General features: G+C 36.5%; 1 long non-coding RNA gene across 1 annotated transcript in view; it reads left to right on the top strand.

The window, feature by feature from the left end:
- The first annotated feature begins 5,514 nt into the window (after positions 1-5,514).
- LOC136317478 (uncharacterized) overlaps positions 5,515-22,710 on the top strand; it is a 55,066-nt gene continuing 37,870 nt past the window's right edge. The window contains exons 1-3 of the long non-coding RNA XR_010727876.1: positions 5,515-5,550; positions 5,947-6,018; positions 7,393-7,428. This is a non-coding gene — a long non-coding RNA (uncharacterized lncRNA). The remainder of the gene's footprint in view (positions 5,551-5,946; positions 6,019-7,392; positions 7,429-22,710) is intronic.

The following is a 22,710-nucleotide window of genomic DNA, read 5'->3' as shown; positions in this document are numbered from 1 at the left end:
TAACTGCTTTTCTCTTGCAACTTTTAGTATTCTTTGTCTTTTTATCTTGGCATTTTAATTATGGTGTGTCTTGGTGTGGCTTCTTTGGTTCTTGAATTTGTGTGGCTATTTCCTTCATCAATTTTGGGAAATTTTCAGCTATGATTTCTTCAAACAGGTTCTCCCTCCCTTGTTTGTTCTCTTCTCCTTCAGGAACTCCTATGATGTGGATGTTGTTTCTTTTCAAATTGCCACAGAGGTCTCTAAGAGCCTCTTTTCTTTGTGCTGCTCTGTTTCTGTGCTTTTATTTACCTTGTTCTCTAAATCACTTCTTCAGTTCTCTGCTTCATCCAGACTAATGTTGATTCTTTCTATTGCTGTCTTCTTTTCTTTGTATTTTTTCAATTCTGACTTTTTTTGTTTTGTTACTCCAATGCCTTTCTTGATGTTTGCTATCTCTTTATTTAGGTACTCATTGTGACCATGCATTGGTGCTCTGAGATTCTTTAGCATCCTAAAAATTATTATTTTAATCTCTGCATTTGATAGTTTGGTTACTTCCATTTCATTTAGTTCTTTTTCTGGGGATTTCTCTTGTTGGTTCATTTGGGTCATATTTCTTTGCCCATTTTTTCTGTGTACTAGATAATGCCGTCTGACTTTAAAATTTGTTGTGGTGTCTTTATGAGAAAGATGAGTTTGGTTGTACTGACCTCCAGACCACCTGTTGTCCTTGTTCTAAGAATGTTTCTTGAGGGTAGTATTTTCCCTCTTGTTGTATGTGAGTATTAAATTCAGTTTATCTTTTTGTGCATGCAGTTATCCCTTCAGGCTGGCTGGCTCTATGAATCAACTTTGATCTTGTGTATTAGGCCCTGTGCAATGTTTGCCCTTTTGGACATATTTTTACTCCACAGTGCCTGGTGCCTGCTAGATTCCTACTTTGGGCATTCTGCTTGTTTAGTTAGCTGAGTCTATGGTTTGTGCTCTCTGCCAACCACTACTGGTTATGTTGGTTTTAAGTCTTCTTGGGTTGGTGTCAGTCATTGTTTTTATTTGCTGTGCTACATGCTTGGAGCTACTACTGCTCTGTTTGCTCTTTGTGTCTGCATTTCGTGTGCCTGAGTAGTGTGGGAGGTGCCAACCTGTGTATAAGGATCAGCTTCCTGCTGCTTAGAGATGTAAGCAGCACCATAAAACCCTAAGCTCCTTAATATTTGCCTCCACTTTTCTGTTGTTTCATTTCCTCTTGTAGCTGCCTGGTCTTCCCACAGAGTCTTCTGTAGAAAGAATATAATGTGGATTCAGACTTTCCTCTCCCAAACAACCCCCTACAAGTTTCAAACTTGGTGGGTTATGGCAGCTGAGGTTGGGAATACAATGTTCATGGGACCCCCTACTTTTGGGGTCTCTTGGTAAGTATTTCAGTATTGAGAAAGTAGCCTCTATTCCAGAGCCTAGTCCCTCAGCCACTGCTGGATATTCAAATTTTATTTCTCCCCAGCAAAGTGAGCAGCAGATTCAGATCATGTGGAGCACACAGTGCTCTCTGCAGAAGTTTTTACAGCTGGTGATAATCTGGTCTTTGTGAGTAAGACTGGGAGAGTCCTTGCCTGGGGCTGACTATGCCTCCCCAGAAAGTTTCTAAACCCCATCGACCAGACCCAACAATAGGCTCACAGTCACCCACAGTTTATATTTCCATGTTCCAAGCCTCTCTTCATTCCTCCTGTGTAACCTAGCCAAGCAGGACAGGATATCCAGCACCTAGGCCAGCTGACTGTGAAACTTCACCCTATCCAATTCACATGAGCCATTGTGCAGATGCTGATAACAGAAAACAGATCTTGCCTCTACTGGTAGAAGTGTGAGGAAACTTTCCTTAAATCACACCAATAGCAAGAGTTGTTAGGTCCTAAATCAGTGTTGTCCACAGCTGTCCACTGAATGTGCCAACCCTGAGCCTCTCTGGAGGTAACTTAGCACAGACCAGTGAAAGACACTGTTTGTGACTGGCCCTTAGCAACCTTCATGGTGCTACAAGCAATCTAGTGTTTGTGGCTGCCTCTGTTGGGCCCAGGTGTACTTGGAAATACCAAGCTGCACACTTATGTTGGCTTTTACCCATACTGGGCCTGACAAAGTGTTCACTTAAACAGTCAAGGTTCCCTGAGTCCTGCTTCCTGTAGCTTCTGTCTGCTGGCAGCTTGTTGGGCTTGGCCATTGGGAAAACCTCTGGTAGAGTCTAGAGCCTTCAGCAAGTCAGGGATTAGGAAGGATGCTGGGCATGGCTTCTGCCCATCAACCCCAGGTGTCAGTTTGTCCAAAATTTTATCACAGATTTCAGTAGGGTGTGGCCTCAGGAGTCCTGTGGGTATGGCCTTGGAGACCCAGAGGTGTGGTTTGCTATTGTTTGGACAGTTTCTACTGAGTCTCCTCTAAGGCAGAAACACCATTTATAGACTCGGGAGTATATGGGAGAAAGCTCTGGCCTCAATGCCAGAAAACTAAGTTACTGGGAAACCCCCTGCTTCCTGGCTTCTCTAAATAGCCTAGTCTTTGTGGGTGGGGCAAAAGAGACTACTAAGGGCAGGCCTTGCTTTTCCCCAGGCTGATGTTGCTCAGAAGGGACTGTTCCACACAAGAAAGATGGTGACTAAGGTACTGGAGATTGACTCAGCACAGAGGTTCTGGTTGTGATCCCCCACCCTGTCTTTGTCTGAGCCTCCAACTTTACATTCTCCTCACAAAACTCCAATCCTCTCAACCCTTCCTTTATCAGAACCCCAGGTATGTGACTGTGAATGAAATTCTCTGTGCTCGCCCTTTAAGACAGAGCCTGCATCTCCAAGAGCTCCCTTATTTTTCTACCAGACAGAAACCTAATCACTTTTCACTGTCAGATGCTATGTGGGTACTGTTCTAGGCTCTGGGGCTTTAGGATGTGGTTCTGGGTTTGGGACTTAGGACCCACATCTCTCATGGTAAACTCCTCCCCAGTAAGAGTCAGTCCATATCCTCAGCCTTCTTGTTCCTGGGGACAGCTCTTTCCACATCTCTGTCTTTGTGTGGCTTCTTCTGCGATCCTTGGTTATGGACTCCTCTTTGTTTAGTCCAAAGTTGGTTTATCAAGATGATTGTTCTTAAATTAAGTTGTACTGGAATCCAATTTGGTTCTGGGAGATGGCAATTGGAATGTTCACCTATTTTGTTGCCATATTGAAATCTCCAGAATAATTATTTTTATTAAAACATATTTATTTATATCTGGATTTTAGATTAAGAATAACACAGCTGATCCCTGTGTATACTTAACCAAGGTTTACAAGTATTAACATTTTGCTACATTCATTTTATATCTCCTTATTCTTTTTTCTAAATATTTCAAAGTGATTTATAGACATCATTGCATTTCACCTCTCAGTGCTTCAATATGTGTTCATGAGAACAAGTTCATCATATTACCATACCTTAAAAAACTATTACAATTATCTATTATCAAATATATACTCTATATTCAAACATCTAAACTGTTTCCATAATTTCTTTTATAGCTGTTTTATTTTCTATTCAGGATTCAACCAAAGAACACACATTGTATTCATGTCATATCTTTTTTGAAATATCTTTTTAATATTTTAAAATTTTATTTATTTATTTTAGAGAGAAAAGGAGGAAGAGAGGAACATCAAATTGTTGTTCCACTCATTTATGCATTTATCAGCTGATTCTTGTATGTGTCCTGACCGAAGAGTGAGCCTGCAACCTTGGCATTTTGGGACAACACTATAACCAGCTGAGCTTCCAGCCAGTACAAACTGTCATATCTTTTTTTATGTTTTTTAACCTAGAACAATATTCCTTCCCCTCTTTTATAAAATATGACAATGCTATACAAATATACAAATGCACATATGTATGCATAACAAAATTTAATATGTAATCCTTTGCTTCCTCCACCCATTTGGAGTTAAAAAATTTTAGGCAGATAGTATAACCCTAATTAGAAATGTTAGAAAAAAATTTAAAGTATGTCTAATATGCAGCAGTTCTATATGTCATGTATAATAAAAATTCATATTGAAATGTTTGCGGTAGTTGTTAGATTATGAACTTTTAGAAAGGAAACAAATAGTGTTTTCATTTTTATAATCTCTGTCCCCTCAGTACAGTATTTTATTTAGTTTTATTTTTTAATATGTTTATTATTTATTCATATTTAGAGAGAGAGAGAAGGGAGATAGGAGCAGGAAACATCAACTCCCATTTTTGCCTTGACCAGGTAAGCCCCAGTACAGTGTTTTAAATGTGTTGATGCTCAGTATGTATTTGGGGAGTGAATGAATGTGTCTCTCTTTTTTTATCATAAATATACATAAAATAAAATTAATTATTTTAACTACTTTAGTTGTACAGTTCAGTGGCATTAAGTATGTCCACATTGAGGTGTACTGTTCTCTTGTAATAACTTAAGGGATATATGTTAACTGCAGAAATGTTATTAAATAAATAATCAGAATGAAATGTGATTTAAAATCCCCTCAAATTCTATGATCCATAAAAAAACCCAGACATAATCACTCTTAACATTTTGATATATAATTTTATAGCTTTCTTTATGTACATTTATTCTGATCTAAATAAGATATAAAAATGTTCATATCATACATACTATATAGTTACCTGCTTTTGTTTCCTTAACATATAGTTAGTATTTTCCATGTTAATAATTATAGATAAATAGGTTGTTTATAATTTGATTATTTTTTCCACTGTTTTTTTAATGACATATACCTCCAGTAGCTATGCTGATGGTAGGAGTGGAGAAGGTCTTGATAACAAGAGTAAGAATATAGATGAATTCTGTGCATTATTTTTTCTTTCTGAGCAGAGTGGATAATAACACTAATTTAAAGCCTGGGTTTCTAGTTGTAGGACTATGGGTAATTTAGTGATTGCAGAAGGGGTTGGACACCTTTTCCAAAGCTTATCTTTAGGTCAGGGGTTTAATGACAATATTGCACCAAGGGAAGGACCAAGAACAATCTTTGCCATTTGAATGAAATGTCATTTGAAAGAAAATCTTCTAGAGAAGTTGTTTTGAATGCCTGACTCTTTATTACTCACTTAAGGAAAACACATATTGAAAAATAAAATGGTAATGCTCACTACCAGAGACTAGACTTTGTCTGATAGCTAGTAGGACCACTGCAGAAAAGAAAAAAAAATATATTGAGACTGTTGCTAGGAGATGGGAGAGCCAAAAGCCATGGCATTGTAGGGGTTCCACTGGAAATTAAGGCAATTTAAGTGTGATTTGGATCAGAGATTTAGCTTTTAAAATCTGTCCTTTGATGAGCGTGTACTTTTAGCATGTATTGCTTCCTATGATTTTAGGTTTTTGAAGAAATTTTGAAGCTAACTTCGAGGTATTTTATTTCTTTGTATAGAGATTATTCCTACTTCAGAGCACAACCCATTTTCAAGTGGCTGCTGCTGCTGCAGTTTTTTCCCCACCTCATTCAGTGCGACAGCCTCAGAGCTGGTGCAGAGGCAGAGTACATGTTGCTGGTAAGTAACTGAGAAATATTTTGTAATATAGATACCCAAAATATGCTTTCTAAAGCAAGTGACATATTTTAATGGAACATAATAATTCAGAACTGTGTAGGGATTTCTGATTTTAAACAATAGCATAGGGAAAATGGATTAATTGCATTCTAAATATTCCAGTCACTTTTCGAGTTTAAATGTTGTATTTTAAATGGTGAATGAGTTGCTGGAAGAAAATATAGAGACTTCTTCCTTGTGATTCTGCTAAAATATTTCCCAAAATAAGACTCAATGAAAATGTCACTAAAATGAGAATTGCATTCATTATGTTATTTCAGCTTTACTGTATTTGGATTAGATGTAATAAAATGGTTTGTGATTCAAAATGTTCTCAAATCTTATTTCCTTTCACAGTGTGGGAGATAGCAGGAGAAATAATGTTATAATGGAATGCATAAAAGGACACCATTCCTTACTTTTAAAAAGGTAAGAAAATTATGTAACTGGATGTCTGTACAGGAGACAAAGTAAGAAGAAAGGCAGCCTGTAATGTTCAGATTAATTATCCTAACTGAGAGATGAATATGTGATAAATAGGGAAGATCAAAATTTTGTTTTTCTATGAAAAAAATAATGAACATTGTGACTGTGCTTTATTTTGAAAATTATTTATTTGCATTTGTGGGCATCATTTCGTACAGTAAAGACAGAATATTGTCAGTGTTTCTTTCTTTGAAAAGGAATGTAAGAAGGACAGAAGAGATTATTATCAGCAAAGATTTCTTTAGGTTTCTGAAATGTGCCTCAAAATATGTAAGCTTTTGTGTCTTCTTTTACCTGGAAATTGTTTTTGTAGATTTATTTATGCAAGAGAAAAATAGCTAAATTGGTGACTTTTCATTTCTTTAAATTTCAGATTGTTTTGATACTTTGACAGAGAGAAAGGAGAAAAAAGATAGGTAGATTTTTTTAAATGAAATGACAAAGCAGCAATCCAGGAAGAAAAATAAGAATAAAAAATCTTAAAAGAAAGTCCACAAAATGGACCATTTTTCAGTCTGAAAATGTCTGCTGGTACCATGCTTTGCATAGGGAAGGGGGAGAAAGTATGTTGAAAGAAAAGGGAGGGGCTGTTTAACAGAGCACTGCGGCAAAGAGAATGATGCATTAAGGGACATGTGACCATTCTCTGGTGTAGTGAAGAAAATTTTCCAGGAGTCCATCTTGTATAAGAAACTTGTATCTACTAACATGCAAATAACACCATAGTTTTTATATGGTATATATTGAGTTTGTTTTGTTTGATCTTATGTCAGTATACATTGGTAATTTAGTCTTTGCTTTTTATTGCCTTCATTCAAAGACTTTTTTTTCTCTGTTCCTATCGCTTTTATAACATTAATGTATCTTGTTTAAAATGCTGTCTTTCTTCTTTAATTATAAAAAATATATATATTCATTGCATAAAATTTGAAAAAAAATTTAAAAATGTGTATTAACATTACCCATAATCCCATAAACTAGAGATAATTACTATTAACTTAAGTAGTGTTACTCTCTCTTTTGTGAATACATGCAAATAAATGCATAAAAATATATATTTATATACAAAATGAAAATCATATGTGCATTTAGTTTCCAACTTGCTTTAATAATTAAACAGTGTATTGGAAGAAATTTGCATGTTTTTAATATTTCACATAATATGATGTTTTGTGGAGGTATAATGTTTGATCATATAGGTGTTCCATTAAATATCTAATTCTTGAGTCTTTGTTTATATGTGCAATTTTTGCTGTTATGACTGAAGGAATATCTTTCTATATAAAGCTCTGTGTGCTCTTCTATTTTTCACCCTAGGATAAATTTATAGACGTGCAATTCCTGGATCAAATGGTATGAATCACTTTAAAGTTTTCTCCTCTACCCCCAACCCCATACATATCACCTAATTTATTTATCATAAGTGGTAAAGACATTATTTTCCAGTTACTATTTGCCTATTGATTTTTTAATCATTTATAGTGGGGTTATTTTTACATCACAGCTTTACATTTTTAAATATCCACACTATCAATTGTTTTTTAGTTTGTGATTTATTTATTTCCTTTGGTGAGTATATTAACCTGTATTGTTCCCTAGTCATTTCATTACTTCATTTTCTACATTTAACTCTAATCTTCTAGAATTCATTTTGGTACATGTTATGAAGTGGGATCTAAATTTTGTGTTTTTTTTTCCCAAATAGGTAACCAATTGTTTCAGCATCATTTATTGAGTAATCCAACATTTTCCCACTGATTTGAAATTGAAACAACTGTTGTCTCATTAGGTAGGGTATAGCTCTCCATATGTCAGCCATTTCCTCTCTACATAAGATGGTTACATTCCACAAGAGTATTCCTACTTTCTAACACCTGCTGGAAGCATTTGAAAATGTCATGTTCATACTTACACTCTTCAAGAATTCTAGGCACACACAGTTTTGGGCAATGTTTTCAAAAGAGGATTTGAAATTTTTAACAATTTAAAATCTTTAACAATTTAAAATCTTTATCAAATGTTTTTTACAAATAAAAATTGAGAAAACCAAGTATATAAAAACACTGTTCCAAATGTGCTGTTCCTCTTAGGCACACCTGATATTCTAATTTTATGTTTAAAAATATATCTCTTTGGTTATTGTTATTCCTAAGGTTCTTCTTTCAATGTCTTTCTTCTACTCTTCAGGTACTCAGAGAATTAAAGTTATCTTGAGTCAGTTCATGGAATTTTCTAGACATATATAAGAAGGAAATGTAAGAAGTGTAGGAGGAGCAGAAATAATGTTTTCCAGCTTGTTGATGGCAGTATTCTGATCTGAGGATTTCAAGGGGGGGTGAGTCCCAATCCATGTCACCACTGCCACCATTTCCTGCAGATCGGAATGCATGACAATGGTTCACCTCTTCACTGCAGGTGGAAGATTCAAGTATAAAACATTGAGTCTTTTAGTGAGAAATGGATGGATTAAATTTTGCTAACAAAATATTTGACAATTAAAATCACCTGCCACCATTGTTGACCTTTCACCCCATTCCCAACACATCCTTCTCTCTCTATTGATTTCTAAGCTTTCTCTAGCCTTTACTGAGTCTGAAAGAAAATAAGGAGGCCTGGGTAAGGAAGGCTTGCCTACTAATATTGCAAAGGGCTCCTTTGGCTCACAGCAACAGCCCAGTAATTTCTTGATTTGCCGAATTAGGCTGTGATTTGTTTGTGACTGGAGGCTGGTTTCCTTGACAATGGCAGCTTTCCAGGGCTTGTGCATTCCCTCCTCTGCAGTGTGAGAATGAAACTGTGAAGGCAAGGGATGGATCTTGGGGGCAGAGTCGCTGAAGGAGTTATTCTGCAGTAATAAAGTCAGTTTTTCTGGGTTAAACTGCCATCATTACTGTATATAGAACATTGTATTCTTTAAATCCTTGGAAGGTTTGAGCTACTTTCTCTTTTTTTTTCCTCCAAAATTACTTGCTATCAGTATGTCCACTAGTGACCATGAAGTCTTCCTAATGTTTGAGGTCACTGATGCCTTCAGGGGGCCCAGGAGTCTTATAGTAATGTTAGCATGGTAAACAGACTGCCTGGTTTTCAACCTCCACAAAGTACAATTAATTTCTCTGTACTTCGGTTTTCTCACATGTAAAATGGGGATAATAATAGCACCTTTATAATAGTGTTTGGTAAGAGTAATCATGTGTAAATGTTGCCATTATTATTTACTGATATTGAAGGAGAAGTGCTCTGAAACAGACCTTTGTATAAACTTACCCTCTAGTGTTTACTGGCTAAATAACGCAAACACACATTTACCTCTAACGTCCACAGGCCCTTCCCATGGCTCACAGAAACCACAACAAAAAGACTTGGCCTATAAAATAGAGACATTTCTTTTATCAATCATACACAGAGACATGCATCTTTTCCCTGATGCAAAAAAAACTAACCTAAAGAAAATAGAATTATTCTACAATAAGGACTCTACCAATCACAGTCATAAAATCCCAAACTCACTGAGTGTCCCAACATCACACAGGCACTTTCCCTGGTAAACAGTCTCTCTAGAGAACACAGACTTACTCCATAGAAGATTCTCTCGAGAACACATATTCTTAAAGCAAAAAGACTCACAGCACACAAACTTTCATCACAGAACATACATTTTTCCCATGACACATAGACTTCCTACATCATTAAGATGTCACCCACAGCAAACAGATACTCCCCACAGTACATTAGATACTTCCCACATCACAAAGATTCTCCTTCCAGCATATATTCTTCCAATGCTCCACAGGCAAAACCCATAGCTGAGATCCTTAACAGGGCACAGACTTCCCTCACATCACATTGACCCTTACCAGAGCACACAGACTCCATCCTATAGCACATAGACTTCTGCCAAGCTTGAAAAGGCATCTCATATCACAGACTCCTTAGAACACACAGACCCTCCTCAGGGCACATAGCCTCATCTCATATCATACAGAGTCTTCCTACAGAACATATACTTTACCTATAACAAACAGACTCACAGCAAAGATCACAGACTCCAAAGAACACAGTCTTTATTCAATAGAATATGACTCTGTTATAAAAATGAACATAATTTTTCCATTTGCAATGGCATGGATGAACCTAGAGGGTATTATGCTAAGATAAATAAGTCAGGCAGAAAAAGACAAATACCACATAATTTTACCTGAATATGCAGTCTAAAAAACAAAATAAGTGAACAAACAAAATAGAAATAAACACAGAGATACAGAGAACAAACTGACATTTGCCAGAAGGGGGACAAGTTAGGAGGATGGATGAAAAAGGGAAAGGTTTTAACCTGTGCAAATTGCCAGTTATAACAAAAGTCATGGGGATGTGAAATGTAGCATAGGTAATATAGTAAATAGTACTGTAATAACTGCATATGGTATCAGATGGATACTATACTTTCAGGATGATCACTTCATAAGTTATATAAGTGTCTAATCACTAGGTTGTACACATGAAACTAATATAATATTTATGTCAATTGTAATTAAAAAATAAAAACAATTAAATGTACAAACTTAAAACTAGATGTAAAGTTATGTGTATAGCTCTTACACAATCATAAATCCAAGTAGATTTGTAAGTGAATGAAACAAAATCTAAAAACAATATGACAATTATATAATAATAATAAATAAATAAAAAGGGTTACAGTCCATGGCACAGCTTGAAGACCCATACAGAGAAACACAAAGACGCTCTCACAGCAGATTGACTTGCTTCATGATGTATAGACCATCCTGAAAGGACAAAAACTTGCCCCATTGTTCACAGACACTACCCAGATTAAGCAGACTCATCTCACAAAACACAGACTAAACCTACAGCACAGAGCGTCTCCTCACAAGGCTCAGATTCTTCCCACAGCAAAAATACTCTCCTCCTAGAACACAGTGTATCACACAAACTGAAAGGCCCTGCAGTACATACTTGCCATACAAATTCACTTTACAAAAGCCACACTCCTTATGGTGATTACACAGTGTAAATGCATACTCCAAAAGACCTGCAGTCATTTGTTCTACCACCTCCCACATTTATCTCAAAGCACATGGACTGATTTCCTTGCTCATACTGCTGCCTATAAGGAAGATATGCTCAACCATGACAGAATTCAACCAAAATGTGTAGATTCTTCCATCACTATGTATACTTGCTCCACAATACACAAAACACCACTGAACACAGAGACTCACCCTAAATGTACAGACAAGCCCTTTAGAACATAGACCTGCTCACAACATAATCATACCCATAAAACTTAAAATTTACAAGCAAGCCTGTAAACACAGATTTATTCTGCAATGCACTGAATTGCATCACAACACAGATTTACTCAAAAATGGAAACCTTACATCCACATAAGCATTCCCCACTTTGTAGACACACAATGCACATTATCATACAATGCAAAAGACTCCATCATATGCCATTGCAGACATGCTTTACCATACTATTGAGCTACAATTCTGTCCTAAAACAAATACACAGCTTGTGTAATGGTTTAGAGCAAAGCCTCTGGATATGTGATAACTGGACTTGAATACAAGTTCCAGCTTTTTCTAATTGTATCACCATGGGTAAGTATATTTCTCTGCTCATTTGCAAATCGACAGTAAAAATAGTATCTATTCAAAAAAGTTAGTGTGAGTATTAAATGAATTAATATATGTTATGTGCTTAGTACAATGCCTGGCACACAGGAGCTATTAAAACTTTTAAAATATTATTCTCCACCCCAACCACTACTATTAAAGTAAAAAGGGTCTACTTCAAATACCCAGAATCATGTGACAGCATGAAAATTCACCACATGATACAGAGACTAATCCCAGAACATCTAGAGACACTCTACAGTAGTGTTTTTTAATCACTGGTCTGTGAATTAGTCCCCATAATTTTTGTCCTGGTCTTTGAAAGAGTTAACCACCCTGATATTGCATGAAGATTATAAATCCCATGATCTTAGTCAAATTTACTTATTCTCGTGGTGATTTCTGTCTTAGCTGTCCCTGAAATAATTATCCTATTTTCACTGGTCCCTAAGTGTGAAATTGTTGAAAAGCACTGCTCTATATATACAGACACCTCACCACAATACCTACACACCCTACAGAACACAAAGAAAACCCTAAGCCAGATGTCACCCACAACACACTGAATTGCACCACAATTTTTAAAAATGCTATACAATACATAGGCTTGCTCCATAATATCCAGACTCATTCTACAATGTCCAGACTGTATGCATACCACACAGTCACATCCCACAAAATATAGACTCACAATACAACACAACACACACGTATACAAATGCACGCTACAACTCAGGAATAAGCCATAATATTACAAACATATCCTATGACACACTATGTTTTGTCACATAATGTGTAGATATATCTGCTATTTACAAACATGCTCCTAAATTTATGCTCCTAAATGTATAACATCTGTACCATGAAACTGACTCATCCTCCACTGTCTCACCCAAAAATTTAGGGGTGCCCCATGATATGATGTGAATTTACCACAATACACAGACTCATCCAAAGACACATAGAAAGACTCTACAGTACATCAACTTGCTCCAAAACAGCTTAGCATACACACATATACCCCATAAAATATGAGACTGCATTATAACACAGAGGCTAACCCATCAACCTAAAGCCTTTCCTATAAACTAAGACTTGTCTCAGCAATACAAAATACTCTATGTCACATCTTCTAGGGCACTTAGAAGTATATTACTATGTACAGAGAAGCTTCACAGTGTTCAGCATTACATAACATGTAGCCTCATACCACAATATTCAAACTTGTCCCCTCTTCAAATGTTCACTTACCTCCAATGCACAGATATGCCAACAATACAAAAACACTTTCCATGAACACAAACAGACACAAAATGCAAACAACCTCCACACTAACACATATACACACCTTCCACCCTACAACAAAAAAGGCATGTTATAATACACCCCCCCAATATAGCCATTAACTTCAGAATACAGGGAGACCACAATATATACATATTTCCTATAATCTACAAATTTTTCCTTTAAATCACAGACCTGGAAAACAGCACACAGACTCACTCCATAAGGCACAGAGACATGCCATAATCCAGGGACTAGATTCACAACAAGGAAACATATCTTGCAAAATAGGTACTCATGTAAACACAGAAAATTCTCCAACAGCTCACAAAAAAAGATCACCACACATCTTCCCTTTAAAGCAAAAGTTTGACATGCAACTTACACATTTGGCTGCAATGGAAAGCCTTGCCACACAGTGCAAATATTAGCACCTTAACTTTGAAACTTGATATAAAGCAATGCCTTTTCAATAAGACCAACCATGCAATTTGCACATAAACCCCACAATACTTGATAAATTTGACAATCCTTAGGTATGCTGCAACTCAAGACATGCCACAACACCTAGACATATGCCATGAAACCCAAAGACATGCACAAAGATATGCACAGCACACCCCAAAAGAAAGGGACAGTATAGATCACAGTTACAAGCTTACACTGAGGATCCAGGCTGCCTGGGTTCTAATCCTACATTTATTACTTACTAATTGTGTGAACTTGGAAAGGTTTCTTAACCTCTCTGTGGCACTTATTAGAGTTATTAAGAAGAATAAAGGAGTGACTTACCTTAAAAATGTTTAGAACAGTGCCTAGCACAGAATTAGTGTTATCTATCTTAACTGGTTTTGTTGTTGTTGTTATTGTTGTTGTTTCTACATGTGGGATTGGATCAAAATTGTAAGTCTCAATCTAAAATAATTAGAATTCACCCCAAAAACATAGAATATACCTCCATAAAACATAGAATCATATCCCAAAGTATTGAGATGGCCCACATTACACAGTATCAAGTCACAGTGGGGAGACACATAACATGTCACAAGACTCTTTCCACAGTACAGAAACATGTTCCAACATCATCTTTTCTCCCCATAAAACAAACTACAAAAATACCCCAGAGTGTACGGATTCATTACAAGTTGTATAAAGTCGACTTATGACACATAAATGTGCCACATAATACTCCAGAGTTGACCCAAAAGAAATGCATACATACATCTCTCAGCAAAAAGACTGACCCCAAAAATCTTACCATCAACAACACTTAAACAAGTTTCCCAAGAAAGTATAGAATAATATCACAATATACAATCTGTCCTACAATATATAGAAACACCCACAATTAACTAACCAACACTATGGTGCAAAGATTACCCAATCAATGCACACACATGTACTGCAACATATAAAAACACACTACAATGTAAGGACCTGCTTCCAGATATAGACACCTTACAGAACACACAAGATTACATTGCACCTTGTCAAGTCATTATTTAAGACATAAATTAACCTAACACACACTTTATCCCACACTGCCCTAGCTCCACAAATCCCAGACTTGTAGCAAAACACAGGCTTGACAATACCCAGGCTCTAAAAATGTCTGCCAAGTAATATTAAAACTTAAAAACACATCCCATAGAAATACCATCACCAATATATGGTTGCCCTGCAATGGATAGAAAGAAACAACAACATTTAAACTCAGCTTACAAGTTTTGAATTGTCCCACAATGTAGAGAATTGCATCACAATGCACAACTACAACCAACATCTCACAGATCTACCTTAGAGAACAATGATTCACTCCATCACACACCACATTCTTTCCAAATTTGCACCAAACCCTCACTCACACTCTGCCAAAAATTCACCCTGCAGCAAACACTGCATAACACATAAATTTACCTTCAGTTAGAATCAGTCCAACAAGGCCCAAACATACATTACAATGTAGACAATCACAACTTAGACACTCTCAAAACAATACACTGAATCCAGTAACAACACAAAGTTCTCCCTACAATGTCCAGATCCACCTCACAGTAACTCAAATTGCATAAACACAAACACTCATTTCAAAATAGATAACTTCTGCTACAATTTCTGTATATATCCCACAATACACAAATATGCTTCTTAAGATACAGACTCTCCAAAAATACACAGAATTGCAACAACTTATGAACATTTCTGAAAACATACACTCCATAATGAATGGACTCTTTCATAATATCTAGTCACATCCTCAAATATGTAGATTTGCCTCTTCCCCACCAGCATAGTCTCAGCCATTAACTCTAAAACATGCCACAGAAAATTGATTTGCCCCACTATCTGCAGAATTTTACACAACTTCCAAATTCATCATACAATTCATAGACTTTCACTCTTCCACCCAGGGTTATCACACAATGCTGAGACTCTTTCACAAAGCAAATAATTAACCCAGAGTACACCACAACCATCAGATATGCCCCCAATACACAAACATACAGCAACACATGAAGAAACAATCCACAACATACATATGAACTTTATAATGCCCAGCCTCTTTCATAATTCCCATACTTATAACTGAATATGTAAACCAACTTATGTTACACATGCTCCATGACATAAAACTCCCACCATAGTATATGGAATCACATCACAAAGCACAAATTTACCTCACAATGTAAAAATTCTCCAAAAATTAACAAGACTTGCTCCATAAGTCATCCAATATATAACATAGGTTTGCCTCAAAATTTAATCTTACACCATAATACCGCAGAAATGTCTCATAATACCAACAATGAATTTACAATGAACAAGATTGTTCCACAATGCTCAGACTTACCACACAGCACTGAGATATATCTTATAACACAGAGGTAAGTTCCATGACACAAAAATCTCCCTGTAATGTATAACCTTACTCTACAGCATAAACTTACCACAGAATAGACAACAGACATCTAGCCACACCCTCAAATTCGATTTTGTGAAACAACATTAAGACATATCATACAATGCACAAACTATATTCTTAACACCTTACATCTAACTTAACACACACAGATGTACCCTATGACAAAAAGGTTTGTACCACAAACACCAAATTGCATTCTGATGCACAGATTCACCTAAAAACACACATGATCTCTCCACAAGGCAAATATCTCACAAAGTGAATATATAAATATGTTCTCATCCTCCAGAATTGCCCTAAGAGACACAGACCTACCCCATAGGATGAAAATATACCATAATCCATATTGCAGACTTATGCTTCTCACCAGACAAACTTTACACCACATCCTTAACCCATAATGCACCCTCGATCCACAACATAGACACAGCCTATGGTGTACATACTCACCCCTACAACACCTTGGCAAAACCTGCATCCTAAAATGTACAAAATCTCTTGAAAATACAAACACTCCCACAGTTCCAGAATGACTGTACCATTCTGCTCAGACATCCTACAAATACAAATTTACTCCAAAACGCCTAGAATCAAATCACAAAATATATACTCAACTTATATAAAGTTCTCTACACTGCACTGAAATTCTGCTCAATACTGAAACTCTTCTACATACACAAAAAATCATTACAACTTCACATCATTCTGCAAAATCAATACATGACCCACAGTACTACAGGCAAGTCTCACGATATACAGACTTGCTCAATACTATTGAGAGACATATCCTGGATGAACATCCATTGCCCTAACACACACTCACCCCACAAAACAAGTCATTACCAACATAAAGATCCCAAGTTTTAGACATGCACAGTTACACACCAGCATACTCCACAACACAGAATTACACAGAAGGAAAATATGTCTTATAGCACACAGAATAGTCCCACAACAAAAATACAATCTCACCCACACCCAGGTTTGCCCCTAATAACCCACACTCTCTTGACAACACCAGGACACAATCAATACCACATCCTGTATAATACAATTTTGTCCCTTGCACAACATTGGGCTACAATGTCCAGAAATGTCATACTATGTACAGACATAATATACCCAAAAGACTCCCCTCTTTTAAAAAATCACATAGATTTCTTGTAAGGGACAGAAATACTCTACAATGCAAAAACTGCCTATATGACACAATGATTTGCTATAGAATGTATAGAATCAACCCATTACACATAGTCTTATTTCATTATTCCAAGGTATATCCTACAATGAACAGAATACACTATATAGACCACAACACCTAGACATGCCCTATAATGTGAAAATCTGTTCTACAATCTATAGATTTCCCTGGGAGTATATAAAAAAATCACAGTCATAAAATTCATAACATTCAGAATTACTCCCTCAAAGCACAATCACTCAACACTATATACTCAGGACCCTTATGGCCCATAATTCATGGAGGCAACCCACAATGCACAGCTTTTTTTCACATCCCTTAGCTATGCCTCCCTTAATATAAAGAACAACCTCACAATGCACACATGAGTCAAACTAGTCATAGTCTGACACCACAAGAAATTCATTTACAAAACCTACAATTTACTAACACATTATACAACCCATATATTTACCTCATAACATCTAGATCCCACTACCTTCAGATTCACCCAACAACATAAAACTCATCACCCCAAAACAAAGAATTATCCAACAATACAAAGATAATTTTCTTGTAACAAAAGATTTTCTCTACCATACTCAGACTCACCTTACATCATTACACAGAGACATGCTACCTAACTCAGAAACTAGCTCAGAAGACTGAGACAAATCCCCTTGGTTCTCACAGAATATTACTACTATATATCCATGGATAGATATAATCAACTATATACATATTCACCCCATACCAAGCAGATTTACCCCAAACTTCACTGACACTGTTAATAACACCAAGTCTTGCTACACAATACTCAGAAATCCTATAACACCAAGCAAAGCAGCAATATATATCTGATCACTCTAGAACAGGGATCTCAAACTCAACTCAGCATGTGGGCCGCAGAGCAAGATCACAGCCATTCAGCGGGCCGCACTAGGTCTACAAAAGGAAACTGTTACGCAACACTTTTCTTACTGCAGATGAAAACAAAAAAAAAATCAGTACAACAAGCACAATCGTACATGCAGTTTACTCAGTGTCACAAAACGACCAGAAACTGTAGTTTGCATCACAACTGCTGTTAACTAAGCTAATATCTAGCTAGGATGCTAGAGAAATGAAAAATACAAGTAGGCCTCTAGGCTTACTTAATTTTATCCAAAATATTTTGAACTTCGTGGATTAGTCTGCGGGCTGCACAAAATTGTTCGGCGGGCCGTATGCAGCCCGGGGGCCACGAGTTTGAGACCCCTGCTCTAGAACATTCAGCTTCACTTTGTGAGGCCTACACTCACTCTGTCACATTTAATCTTTAACAGTATGTTTCTCTATAGAATATGAACCAAGGATATATATATGCTTACACAGAGATTTGGCAAGTGACTTCAATGTTTGAGTCTGTATGCCTTTTTTTTTTTTTTTTTTTTTTACTGTGAGTGACAGAGAGAGAAGGACAGACATACAGGAAGGGAGAGAGATGAGAAGCATCAATTTTTTGTTGTGACACCTTAGTTGTTCATTGATTGCTTTCTCATATGTGCCTTGACTGGGAGGCTACAGCAGAGCCTGTGACCCCTTGCTTAAACCAGTGACCTTTGGGCTCAAACCGTAACCATCGGGTCATGTTTATGATCCCATGCTCAAGCCAGCAACCCTGCGCTTAAGCTGGTGAGCTTGCGATCAAGGCAGATGAGTCTATGCTCAAGCCAGTGACCTTGAAGTTTTGAACCTGGGTCCTCTGCATCCCAGGCTGATGCTCTACTCACTGCATCACCAACTGGTCAGGCACCTATTTATAAACATGGTAAAGTACTTTCTTTTAGGTCATTCCAAAAATTAAATGAGACAATTTCTGAGAAGTATCAAAATTCAGAACACAGTCTTTGGTGGCAGACCTGCCTGCTCCCAGGCTTGGCTTTACCAATTACTGATGCTGCGACTTCAGCACATTTGATAGTATAATTGGTCAGTGGTAGAGTAGAAGGAATATGGATTTGTAGTCAGTCAGGTCTGGTTTTTAATTCTGCCACTAATTGGCCATGAGACCACACAATGCACTCTAATTCTATGATCCTATTCCTCATTTATAAACTGGGGATAACACTGGTTCCAACCTCCTAGGACAGAAAGTAGAAGTAATTTTGGAGCCCTTTGCAATAGATAAGGTTGGTGAAGCAGATGATGGAAGGAGGCAGCATGAGGGCCTGTGTAGGGCCAGAGATGTGAAGGAAGGTAGTTACATGCCAGAGTCTCCAACAGTGGCAGTAGGATTTGAAGATCTGAGCACTCACCTTCTTTTTCTTTTCAGATTATAAAAAGTTTATGCTATTAGACTATAGTTACCATCTTCAATAATCAACATTTTTAATGTATTCTTCTAATCCAGGAAGTCTATTTTATTTTTATTTATTTATTTTAGTGAGGGGAGAGAGAGAGAGAGAGAGAAAGAGAGAGGAGCAAGAAGGATCAACTCCCATATGTGCCTTAACCAGGCAAGATCAGAGTTTTGAACTGGCGACCTCAGCATTCCAGGTTGACACTTTATCCAATGCACCACCACAGATCAAGCCTATCAACACTTTTCAAAGGAGGTTGTCTTTTAATATTTAATTTCTTGGTACTTCCAAGAATAGAATGAAAGTTTAAAGTCCAATCTGCTGACTGTATTTTAGAAAAGCAGCTGTAGAAATGACTAGAAATGTCTTTCCAGTAGAAAGGGCTCACATCTACACATACATATATTAATCATAGATGAGTACATACACAACAGAATAGACACACTCACATGCATTTTCATAGAGGTTCATACTGACATAGACCTAAAAGTGTGCCATAACCCTATAGACCATACATTTTTAAGATTACACCAAACACATTTGTTTGCACAAATACAAACATAAAACCTTGAGTCCCAACAGACTTCACCTCAGGTATACACAGATACACATAGGCATACACAGATTCACACAAATACCCATAGTTCTGTGTGTAGACACAGAGAAACACATAATCAGAAATGTACACTATACACTTGTAGAGACCCAGAGAAGCATTCAGAGACATATATGTGTCACCCAGACAATGTGTTTACTGATTGATAACCTCAAAGATGCAAAAACAAAAATACACAAACATACAGAAATACACAGATTCTTCTGTAGGCTCATGAGGCACATTCTGAGACACTCCCAGACATTTATTGAGAAATGTATTCAAGTATACATGAACTGACACAGACACATGTGTATTTGTATGTGTACACTCATACACATAAACATACATGTAATCATTAATATGCAAAAAGAGGTATATGTATTTTATTGATTTGCAGAAATACAGAAACATTTATACATTGAAACATAATTCATAGATAGATACAGTACATGTGGTTTTTTTTCATTTTTTTAAATTTTTATTCATTTTTAGAGAGGAGAGAGAGAGACAGAGAGGGAGAGAGAGGAGAGAGAGACAGAGAGAGAGAGAGAATGGGGGAGGAGCTGGAAGCATCAACTCCCATATATGCCTTGACCAGGCAAGCCCAGGGTTTCGAACCGGCGATCTCAGCATTTCCAGGTCAATGCTTTATCCACTGTGCCACCACAGGTCAGGCCAGTACATGTGTTTTAAATATGTATTTAGTGGCATTTTCTTATTCACAAAGTCACATGTATACACTCTCAACATCATAGATGTTACTAGAACACATATGCATGAACATTATCATGATTGCATATGCAACCTAAGTGTTCATGCTCACCATAAATACATGTAAATGTGCATGAAAATGTACATGAAGCACACATAATAATATTTATGCATGTGGGTGTATACAGGGCAATAAACAAGCATAAGGATGTGCACACATATATGTATTTGTACATGGAGACATATCCATACACATAAAGACAAAAAAGAGACGGATCCATAAAGAAATCTCTACATGTACATACAATACAGACAGTGGTATTTCAGGATATGTCTCATAGTACCATATATATCATATACAGAGAAATATACATCATGGATGACAGATAGAGAGATAGATGATATATAGATGATAAGTATATGATAGGTAGGTAGGTAGATAAATAGATAAATGATAGATAGATGATAGATAGATAGATAGATAGATAGATAGATAGATAGATAGATGATTGATAGATGATGATAGATAGATAGATGATAGATAGATAGATAGATAAATGATAGATAGATGATAGATAGATAGATAGATAGATAGATAGATAGATAGATGATAGATAGATAGATGATAGATAGATAGATGATAGATGACAAATAGATGAGGCACTTTCATATGAAAAATCACATATCTACACATATAGGCACAGGCTTAAGGACCTACAAAAATATTATACAAACAAACACATCTGCATTCACATACAGACTCACTCAGAGACACAAGAGGAGCATACAAAGTTACATACATGTGAAGAAATACAGATAAATTTACAGAGACACAGACATGTGCACAGAGAGATGTACACAGACCCATACCCTTATAGACTCACAAAGGCATGGTCACAGAAGTTTGTGCAGGTGACTGTATAAACATATACACATTTATTTATATACAGTCATTCTACATGGATGCACAGATAGACATGGAGATGCACAAATATATATGTGAACACAGAGGCATACAAATACACACAGAAGCATGCATATCTATTGACCTGAATATTCAGACATAGAAGTATGTGTACCCACACTAACAGAGCTCAATGCACCTTCACTGACACACTGGCACAGACACTTGTGTGTATAGTAATATGTATGCATGCAAACATAGTTGAACATGCATACTATAGAGGCTTGCACAAACAAATACAGGCAGAGAGAAGCACATACACATAGCCATACAAAATTCTCATGCATATGGAGTCTTTACATGCACCAATAACATAAATATCTGCATATAGACATACAGATCCATTCACCCAAAGAGTCATCCAAAGAAATTCATTCTCATGAAGACAGATTTATACACATATACACATATGCCCCATAAATGCTCATAAACAGACATACACATGCAAACAGAGGTAGGTGAACAAATGGATAGACATCAAGGCATGCATTGTGAATACAGAAGCACCTAGACACAGATAAAGGGACTTACAGACCAGAATGCATAGATACATGTAAACCCATAGACTCATACTCAGACACACACATACATGCATTATATATATATATATATATATATATATATATATATATATATATATATGGTGTACACACACACACATAGACATACAAAGACCCATCTTACAGATGAAGATTTGCAATAAGTAAACTTAAGGACTAAATGTGCCCACACAAATATAAATGCTAACTTATACACATGGACTCATGCAGAGTTAAATACATGGAGATAAAGGTACAGTCCCACAGACTTAAATGTGTGCACCAAGACCTGGATACTTCACCCCCAAGAGACAAGATTGCATTCATTCAGACATGACACACTCCAAAAACTCCTTAAAGGCACATGCACACAGAACTTTATAAGTGTACGTTCACATGCAGACACATACATGTGGAGGGCAAAAGTAGGTTTACAGTTTTTCATATAAAATATA

Source organism: Saccopteryx bilineata, chromosome X, assembly GCF_036850765.1.
Source record: "Saccopteryx bilineata isolate mSacBil1 chromosome X, mSacBil1_pri_phased_curated, whole genome shotgun sequence".
NCBI lineage: Eukaryota > Metazoa > Chordata > Mammalia > Chiroptera > Emballonuridae > Saccopteryx > Saccopteryx bilineata.
Note: the sequence above shows the minus strand (reverse complement) of the source record. Positions and strands in the feature narration are given on the sequence as shown.